The sequence below is a fragment of the Malaclemys terrapin genome, chromosome 13 (assembly GCF_027887155.1).
Source record: "Malaclemys terrapin pileata isolate rMalTer1 chromosome 13, rMalTer1.hap1, whole genome shotgun sequence".
NCBI classification, from domain to species: Eukaryota; Metazoa; Chordata; order Testudines; family Emydidae; genus Malaclemys; species Malaclemys terrapin.
Window position 1 is genome coordinate 8,506,747 of NC_071517.1, and position 9,978 is coordinate 8,516,724.

At 45.3% G+C, this 9,978-nt stretch overlaps 1 long non-coding RNA gene across 1 annotated transcript; it reads left to right on the forward strand.

Annotated features, from left to right (window-relative positions):
- Window positions 1-2,794: 2,794 nt before the first annotated feature.
- On the forward strand, window positions 2,795-9,716 carry LOC128847300 (uncharacterized). The gene is made up of 2 exons (XR_008446888.1): window positions 2,795-2,846; window positions 9,422-9,716. It is a non-coding gene; the product is annotated as an uncharacterized LOC128847300 (long non-coding RNA).
- Window positions 9,717-9,978: the final 262 nt, after the last annotated feature.

Genomic DNA, 9,978 nt, shown 5'->3' on the forward strand with positions numbered 1-9,978 from the left:
CCATGGGCTTGTTTTGGGTGGTGGTTCCCATTGTTTCAGCTATCTAGTTCCACAGAACAGATGGATTGTTTCTTACATTTATCTTGAATGAAGTGCAGTGGTTATGCCTACCAGCTTCAGTGGGGCTCTTTCCCAGTCCCCCAACACAGCACTGTGGTTGGGTGCCACTAGGCATAAGCTTCTGCACTCAGCTGAAGCCTTGAGGCCATGGCGTGGTTGGTCTCCAGGCGGCAGGGAATGAAAGGGCAAGTGCAGAGGAGGGAGCGGATGGCTTGGAGCTTAAATGTGATCCTTGCCGTTTGCTTGAAGTTCTTAAGTCAGTAAAATGACCAGCTGGAATTTAATGAAGTAATATTTTATGTTTCTGTGTGCACAGAGCTTTTTATCTCCAATGCTTTTCAGATAAAATAGATGGATTGAGGAAGTGGCACAGTTTGGACCTGGATCTGGGCTTTGGAGAACTATTTGGCTCTGGAGTTTGTGTCCAATCTGTTGTTATAGGTAAGGCCAGGTGTGAAATCTGTACACACAGATCCAGGTTGAGCTTCTGAATGGCACCTGCCACCATCAAAGTTCAACAGTGTTTGGATCTGGTCTGCGATTATTCCCAATGAACTGACAAGTGGCCAGCACTCTTCCACAGGGGGGCCCTGTGTCACAGCAAAAGGCCAGACTACCCTCCATCCGCTTTCAAGGCTGTCTTAGTGCCTGCCCAGTGAATGAAGCTCCATAGTTGCTAAAGGACAGTTTGAGGCTGCATTCATTATCAGGCACTCACAGATAGCTTCCCAGGCTGCTGCTGGATATGTCTAAGGGGAGCAGTTCCCAATATGTGGCCTGTAAATCTCTAGTGGACTGCAGAGGCAGTTGACTGTTGCACAGATAAAGAAAAAGAACAGAGCAGGTAAAGAGAAATCAAAGTCATATAGGGTTTTCATACAAACCTCGATTTCTTTCCCCCAACTTTGTTGGCACTTATTTTAACTATTTAATTTCCTAGAAACTTAAAAGAGGAAACAGTAACCTTGAATTATATATGATAACTCTGCTTTTCAAGACATTCCTCTAGCTGTAGTGTCGGTTATACAAAGCTCAGGGACTAATTTGCATCATTTAGAAAAGGGCCTGACTCTCCACACAGGGAGCCCTGTTGTTTTTTTGATGTACTGTCGCGGTGCAGTTGTGTTGGATTCTGCTATGAAGTGCAATTATGGACCATGGCAGCCCTGCTGCTTAAAGAAAGGTTACAACTAATTACGGCAGAGAATGTAGTTCCTGGCACTTCTGTAAAGGTCATTTAAAAAATGATTCCTGCAACACTTGGCTTTGAAGTCACACTACCTGGAACTATGCACTGGCTCTGCTGTCATTCACTTATGAAAATGATCTATCTTGTTTACATCTGCAGTTTTGTATTCTGCATTTGCACCAAGAATTCCCTTTATACTGCAGTCTCTGATTATCTGTTACCAGGTACAGGTACAATTCCTGAACAGATGCCCATCTCTGCCCATCTTCCCAATAGAGTTTAACATGCTGACACCCTGAATGACTTATCTCCTGGACAGAAGGAAAAGAAATAATAATGGTAATGGGAGGCAACGGAGAGCCCCTAGCATGGGGGGAAAGGGAACATCAGGGAAAGGGGGACACTAGGGGTGCATACAGAGCTTCTTGAAATGAGGGAGAGATGGGGGAATGAGAAGGCGCATACAGCACGTGGATTGGGGAAAAAGGAGGAAGAGGGCCACACACAGAGACCCTGCCATGCAGTGAGAGAATGGGGGACTCTGGTAGGGGAGATCAGGGGAATGGGGAGCACACAGACGCTGGCATAGGGGGAATGGAGAACACACCAAGCCCCTGGCAGGGGGCAACTGGGGGGGGGGGGGAGTTGTAGGAAGACCCTGAAATAGAGGGGGAAGGGAGAGTGGCACACAGGGAGCACGTACGGGGGGCGGGGGAGGGAAGGTAAAGGAAGGATGCAAGGAGCCCCTTCTGTGTGCAGGGAGCGTGACCTGCCGAAGTTGTGAAGTGTGTGACCCCCGAGTTAAAGGGAAGAGTAAACAGGACCAAATGACTCTTTGACCTATTCTGAGCCTGTCTGGAACACTATGGAATAGTCAAGCTACTTCTTTGTGCCATTAAGCCCTCCAGGGTCCTTCATCTCTCCAGACCTGGGTTCAGTTAACAAAGGAAATTGACTTTGGTGGTTGCATTCTACTCTCTCCATCCAACGGTGGTTGTTATGGTTCCAGAGAAGAACAGTCAGGTATTGCAGCTTGGGACTGAGACCCCCTTAGCAGAGATGTGTGTGTGGAAGCTTGCAGAGCTTAAAACCTGTGTTTTAAAGCTCAGTGGCACTGAATTCACTCATAAATTTAAAATAATGACTGATTTAGCAGGTAAGAAGGCAAGACACTTGCTGTTTACTTAGAGCCTTTCCCATGCTTTTGCTTTTCTCTATTAATAACAAGCCAATAGCAAATACCTGAGCTGTCTGATGTTGTTGGTGATTTCTGGTATAATGTCTGCGGTGAGAGCATTTAAAATACTGAGTGCTATTTTATCCTCTGCAGCTACTGTATTTTATCAAGATTGCACCATAAAGCCTGGTCAATGTGTGTTGTTCACAATTGTTCTGCAAAAGGAGGGGTATTGACTTCTCCATCATGTACAGATCAAATTTCAGCCTCTTAGAGCTTTGTGCAACTGCCAGGTTGGGTGCACTGAACTCCAGATACCAGCTCCTGCAACCTTCATCTGACTTTGGCAGTGTACATGTGGCTATGCTGCACAGAGTACAGGATCACCTCCCTGTGAGAGATGGATGGCACAACAGACAGGTAAGCACCAGCTGTGTCACCGGTCTGAAGTCTGCATTAGGGATGCAATGAGCCGATCTGAAACGCTCCAGGAGGGTTCTACAGGACAGATTCTGCCCTTGGACTCATCTGTGCAAACTCTTTGGGCTCAGTTAGTGGGTGCCCTCAGGCTGCTTTTCATTGACTATGTTGGCATAAAAGGGCTGTGAAGCACCCACTCTAGGAATATCCCTGCTATAGGATGTGTCGGTGGCAGGTGTAGTACTAACGATGCTAGTGCTATATCCCTGCTACCACCCTGCAGAATCTCCCTAGTACAGGGGTAATGCCAGGGGCATGCTGGGAGTGGGAGAAGGCATGGCAGGGGGGTTCCCGCAAGCCTCAAAGGGGCAAGGGAGAGGGTTTCCCTAACCTGTGTTGGGGGCTGAACAGCCCCCTGGCAGCCAGAAATTGGTGGAGAATAACAGAGTTCTCACTTTTTGTTTGGGTGTACAGCAAATCAGATACTTTATTATCTCTCTATCAATTGCATAGAGGGAGAGAGCTAAACAGGTCTCTCAACAGGTAAACAATTACAGCAAGCATTTATATCTTTTGTTACAGACAATAATGAGCAACAGCTGCATTTTGTTTATACATAGGTCATTCTGATATCTTGTTTTGCTCACTAATGTAGACTCTTAGTCTACATTCCATATTATCTACACAAGGTCGCAACAACCTCTCCCACAGGAGAGGGAGGCCCATGCTGTCTCCCCTCATCCCTGCCCCAGCACTAGGATTATGGGACCCTCCACGTGGGAATGACAACGGGCTGCCTGGAATTGACAAACTCTCTTTTGTTGGACAGAAAATGCTAATTCGTCAAACCTGAAATGTTTTGTGGCAACATCTTGAGTTTGACAAACTTTTAAATTAAATTAATGGAGATATCCTATCTCCTAGAACTGGAAGGGACCTTGAAAGGTCATCAAGTTCAGCCCCCTACCTTCACTAATAGGACCAAGTACTGATTTTGCCCCAGATCCCTAAGTGGCACCCTCAAGGATTGAACTCACAACCCTGGGTTTAGCAGGCCAATGCTCAAACCACTGAGCTATCCCTCCCCTATTTTGTTGAATCATGATGGAAACCTGCCTGGTTTCCTGGTGGGCTGCCAGGGTCCATGGCTCCCAGTCAGCCCTGCTATGTGGACTGCCCCAGGGCTGGTGACTCTAGGATTTCCAGGGTAGCTCCACCATGCCAGGGCTTCCAACTCCCTGGGATGAAGCTGGGAGCCTGAAGGCCCTGGAAGTCCCAGCTTTAAGTAGTTCCCAGTTGTGCCGCAGAGAGCTTGGCAGCCCCAGAAGCTGCTATTCAGGGGCAATATTGCTGTTTCCTGCAAACCAGAAATTCGGCGTTTTGGTCACTGACCCTGTTGACTTTGAGGGTGCACAGGTGTCAGTAACTGAAGCTTAGTAATCAATTTTATTAATGACACAAATGAAAGAACAGAATTCAGCTGCTTCTTATGGCTGTGCTGGCTCTACAAAGCCCCAGCCCTTGCTTTTATTATCACTAAAGCAAACTGACGTGACTATCTCTGAATACATGCAAGGAACTGATGTGATGAGTCAGAAGGGGCCACTTCTACAGAGATGCTTTACAAGGTAGAACTCTGTGTTTGTAATTATAATAGAGAGAAAGTGAGAGATTAAGAGACATGCCAGGGGGAAAGGATCGATCTTCAGCTGAGCTTTGGAAAAGGAATTAAGAGTCAATAAGGCAACAGTGCAGGAAAGCTGATCCCAAAGACAGGATCTGCAGAGGTGGTTCTTGCAACACCAGCAATGAGACTGTATGGCAGATCAAGAGGAGGCCAATGCTTAACGAGAGTAGAGGCAGTTCAGCATTGGTGAGACCTGCAACAGGGTCCCTGGAGGATTAAAAAGGCACCGAAGGTATTTGGAGCTGGATTCTGGAGTGAACAGGGTGGAAGTGGAGCCAGTGGTGTTCCTTGAGGTGGGGATGACACGGTTGTGTTTCTTTGTACATGAAAGAGGATGGGCAGCAGCACTGTGTACTTGCTGGAGAGCAGGGGCTCTAGCAGGTGGGGAAGAGAAGGGAGATACTGTCTCTCACCTTGGGTAGTGTAAAGGCATGGGTGAGAAAATCAGCAGAGGTGTAATTGAGACAGTGATGTATGTAGGGGCTGTGACAGGGAGATTTGCAAACAGAGGGTGTGTGGGAGGAGGAGGAGGAGAGTTCAGGTTCAAGGATGACAATCAAAGAAGTGGGAGGTAAGAGCTGGAGGGGTGGGTTGTCACGGATGCTCTTCTTGCACAAATGAAGCACTTCTTTCTTTGAGGCATTTAATTGACAGGTAGAACAGAGGCGCAGACAAACACTGTTAAAGGAGCGAATTATTCAGTAAACTCCCACTCTCTCCACATGTAATCAGCACCAGCTGCAGCAATAGGAAAAGCTTGTAAGTGTTCACTGGAATGACCCAGACCCTGAAGCAGGCAGGTCTTGGGTCTTTGTTTTGTACAGCACCACAGCAAATTAAAATTGGAAGCAGAAGAAAAGAAGATCACACACACACACACACACACACACAGCCAAGTGTGCACCCCCTGACTCATGCAGAGAACTGGAGCTGTCCAATTCATTTCAAAGGATAACATTTAGAATGGGCCAAGTCCTGCAATTTCCAGATCTTGCCCAGGCGCTGTTTTCAGTGAACTCTCATTGCCTTCAGTGACAATGGAGGGCTTCAGAATGTATCTCAATGGAAACAAATCATTCTCAAAAGCTCCTGTAACCCATGCAGACAGGCAAATTTCTCTCCTGACAAAATTGTGAGCACTAAAGGGGCCTGAACTGTGCAAGTCTGATCTGGGTCTCTTAGTGCTTTACAGACATTAATTAATTAAGCCTCACCATGCCCCCATGAAGTAGATAAGTAGAATTCCCATTTGAAAGCCACTACAGGCACTGAGAGATTAGATCAATTTTTTTTCTTTTTCAAAAGGGCACCCAAAATCAGAGGCCACTTCAAATGCCGCAGTTAAGAATCATTGACCCAACCTATTTCTGGAGCTTACTGGATTTGCTCCTTCTGAGAACTGCTTCACATTTACCCGGAGAATCATAGAATTGTAGGACTGGAAGGGACCTTGAGAGGTCATCTAGTCCAGTTCCCTGCATTCATGGCAGGAGTACCAAGAATATCAAGGTGTATTCTATTCCCTTGTCTTTTTGTAGGATGGTTGGAAGATCACATTATCTAGTCAAATGATATGATCTGTTTCTCAGAGCATTGCCTCATTCAAGAATTACGTGTGCTGTTAAATGCAAAGAGATAGTCTCCCACTCATGTCTTTGCTATACCCCCATCCTCATTGTGTGAGGGTTGCTGTGTTTCCATTACTCATAGAGCATCTCCCCCCCTCCCTTGCTGGTTTAAATAAAGTGATTTCAGTGGAACTACCCCTGATTTATACTGAGAATCAGACCCCTAATTTGTAGGACATGCAGTTGAATCCTGTTGTGAGGATATGCTTGGGAAGCCCCACTATTGTTCCTTGTATCCATATGCTCACTCCCCATCTCAGACAAATGCCTGGAGGTAAAGCTCTATCGTGCTATGATGCTGCCAGTTCTGTTAGGTAGTTGAATGCCAAGGCAGATCAGTCAGCTTATATCACTCTCAAACTGACACTCTCACAAGTGATAGCATTCTTCACCTATCGATGAGTGACTACTTTTTAGAGATGCTTAGCACCCAGGACTCCACCTGAAGTCAATATTGGAGGCAGGTGTACAACACCTCTGAAAATCAGGCCCATGGTGCTTTCAGCTCAGGCTCCCAAAATCAGTGCCTGCTTTTGAAAAACCTAGCCATTACATATCTCTGACCGATGATTAAAGCTGAACGAATTTCAAAATTCTAACTTGATCCAATGATCAGACCATTAATGTGGATTGTTTACTTTGGCATTTTATTTCAATGTGGACAAGGATACAGCCTGGACAATTTGGGCCCACGTCATGGTCACCCTGTACTAACTACCCTGGTGCACCAGCAGGTGCACAACTCGCTTTGTCACTTCTGCAGCTCCCGCTGCAAAGACCTCCTGCGCAGTGTTCTGCGAATAGAAGGGGACGAATCCCGGGAGGTCCATGCTTAGCTATTGCTGAGTTCTGCAGCATCAGTACTGACAGGATTTCTGTCTGTTATGTTTTGTTTCTAGTCAGTTTGTAGTGAGTTTCTCTCTTCCTCGTGCAGTAACACAGTGCTCTGTGTTAGAAACAGTGCAGAGGAAAGGTCAAATCCAGGCAAAAAGCTCTTGTCATTGGATTGAAACATTCATATTGGCCCTAAAGTCTCTGAAATCTTGTTTGTACAAAAACTGAGTCCTGGGCATAATTTGACTTTTCATGGATTGTAAATACCTGACAAAACTATAATAGAAAGTAAGCAACAACTTTTTGCAATTAGAAACAGTGCTTAAAACAAAAATATTAGACACTGATTTCCTTAGCCCTTGTTTCTCCTCTATGCTCTTCTCACCTGACACAGAAAAATATAACATTGTCCCATAAATAAATAAAAATTACACTAAGAGCCATTTATATACAGGGTTCTGGCAGGTGTCACCAGGTGCTCCTGCTATGCCCAGTCTTCAAGTATTTAGCATGTGGATGTTGCTAATTGCCCTAGGCTGGGTTGTTGGCAGTGGGGAATGAACTGAGGACCTCTGGATCTAAAGGAATGAGACTTGAACTTCTACTGCCTGAAGTAAAAGACTGTGGTGACACACAGAGAAGTGGACTGCTGAAGCTCAGCAGGAGAGTCCCTGGCTAGTAGGAGTAGCTAATCAACACGGACTCAATCCCTTTGTCCCCCTCTGGTGGTGGCTAGGCCACCTAGCGAGACTGATAAGTCTGCTGCAGCATTGGCTTACAGAGCTGTGACTTTTAGTTCAGGCAGTAGGGGTGTGACAGTGTACCCCATAAGGCTTTATGGGGGGGGGGTGCTCATAAATGTATGTATGATATAACTAGAATAGGGTTTTGCTACATATGCCATGTAACATATCTATGTAAAGGTTATGATCTACTGGTTATGTTCATCCTAGTTGTATGCAGGCACCATTTGTGTGTTCAAAGTTATGAACATTGGTCATATAATTGCTTGATTTCTAAGTAGCCTTAGTTAGAACATTTGGTCACTTGTTGGGAAAGGAATGTGCAAATTAAGTGCTTCCTGACTGAACGCTTAACAGACAAAAGAGCTTGGAAGACTCCAATCCACATAAGAAGTCTACCTGAGGACATTCAAGGTAGCATGTGGGTAATGGCTGCTACCTGCAAGTCCTGAGTCATGCACGGGCATGTGACTTGCCAATGTGATTCCGAATCTCCATTTTGTGACTGGATTCTACACAGGGTGAGGAGGGGGTCTCAACCCACAAGAGAAAGTCTATTTAAACCCCTGGGAGACCCCTCCATTTGGTCTTCACTGGCTAAAGAAGGAGCCTCTCCACCCCCCCCCCCAGGATACTTAAAGGAAACTGGAACAAAGGACAGTAACTACAAGGGTGTGAGTGATTGCTGGACCCTAGCTAAAAGGAGATTAGCCTGTAAAAGGGAGCATTCTGGAACTGGTGAGGATCTTATCTGTATTTAGTTTGATTAGACATAGATTTGCGCATTTTATTTTATTTTGCTTGGTAACTTACTTTGTTCTGTCTGTTACTACTTGGAACCACTTAAATCCTACTTTCTGTATTTAATAAAATCACTTTTTACTTATTAATTAAATCAGAGTATGTATTAATACCTGGGGGAGCAAACAACTGTGCATATCTCTCTATCCGTGTTATAGAGGGCAAACAATTTATGAGTTTACCCTGCATAAGCTTTATACAGGGTAAAATGGATTTATTTGGGTTTAGACCCCATTGGGAGTTGGGCATCTGAGTGCTAAAGACAAGCACACTTCTGTGAGCTGTTTTCAGGTAAACCTGCAGCTTTGGGGCAAGTAATTCACACCCTGGGTCTTTGTTGGAGCAGATGGGAGTGTCTGGCTCAGCAAGACAGGGTGCTGGAGTCCTGAGCTGGCAGGGAAAATAGGAACAGGAGTAGTGTTGGCATATCAGTTGGCAGCTCCCAGGGGGGTTTCTGTGATCCAACCCGTCACAAGGGGCTCATGCTTAAGATCCAGAGGTCCCAGTTTGATCCCCACTATCTATGGCCTTTCCAGGAGCACAATTTTACATGAGCAAATATTCAGTCTTGGGAAGACATGTAGTGGTGGTATTAGCTTGGGATATGCAAGGTTCTGGCCGGAGGCAGTAGAGCTTGGCAAGGGAGCTGTGCAAGCAGCCAGAGAGTTTGCACTCTGCTGTGGTCTCTGATTAGCATCAATTCTAGAAACAGAGTGTCTCTCTGGGAACCAAGTGCTCAGCACTGCAGAGATTCTTGAGAGAAAGGCTTGCCTGCATGCTGTTGGAGTCACGTGTGCTCCAGGACTGGTGTGTATGTATAAATGAAACAAGTTGCACTTAAAATATATTCAGATTCCACATTGCTGATTTCTCCTCCACCAGGAAATCAACCGGCAAGACCCGAAACATCTGCTACTGCATGGCAGCTGGCTGACAGTGGTTTCAGAACAGGACACTCATATCAGGAGAAGGGACAACACTAGCAACCATTGTAAAGAGCCTCAACCCATTTGCCTACATGGAATATATACCCATACTCATGCTCTAAAACAAATATACAACCAGGCAGTCACTGACTGGAGGCCTTGATTTTCATTTAAAATATGTAAACATTGTCTATATGGACACTGGTCTGGGACATGTTAAAACATATTAATTATAAGTCTGAATATCCTCATTATGCTGCCAGTTTGTTTGTTGATTTGTCCATACAAAGTGAAAAAAGTTTCAGATTGGAAGGATGTAGGGGGAGGATTTGATCATTTAGGTCCCAATTCAGCTAAGCATTTAAATCTTTTTATTTAGGAGGTTTTAGTTCCTATTCCTATTCATTTAGGAAGTTTTAACAGGTTTATAGATCCTTGCCATGTAAATATCAGGTATGTGCTTATCTTTACGCAGACAAATAATCCCATATTTATTCAGCAAAGAACTCAAGT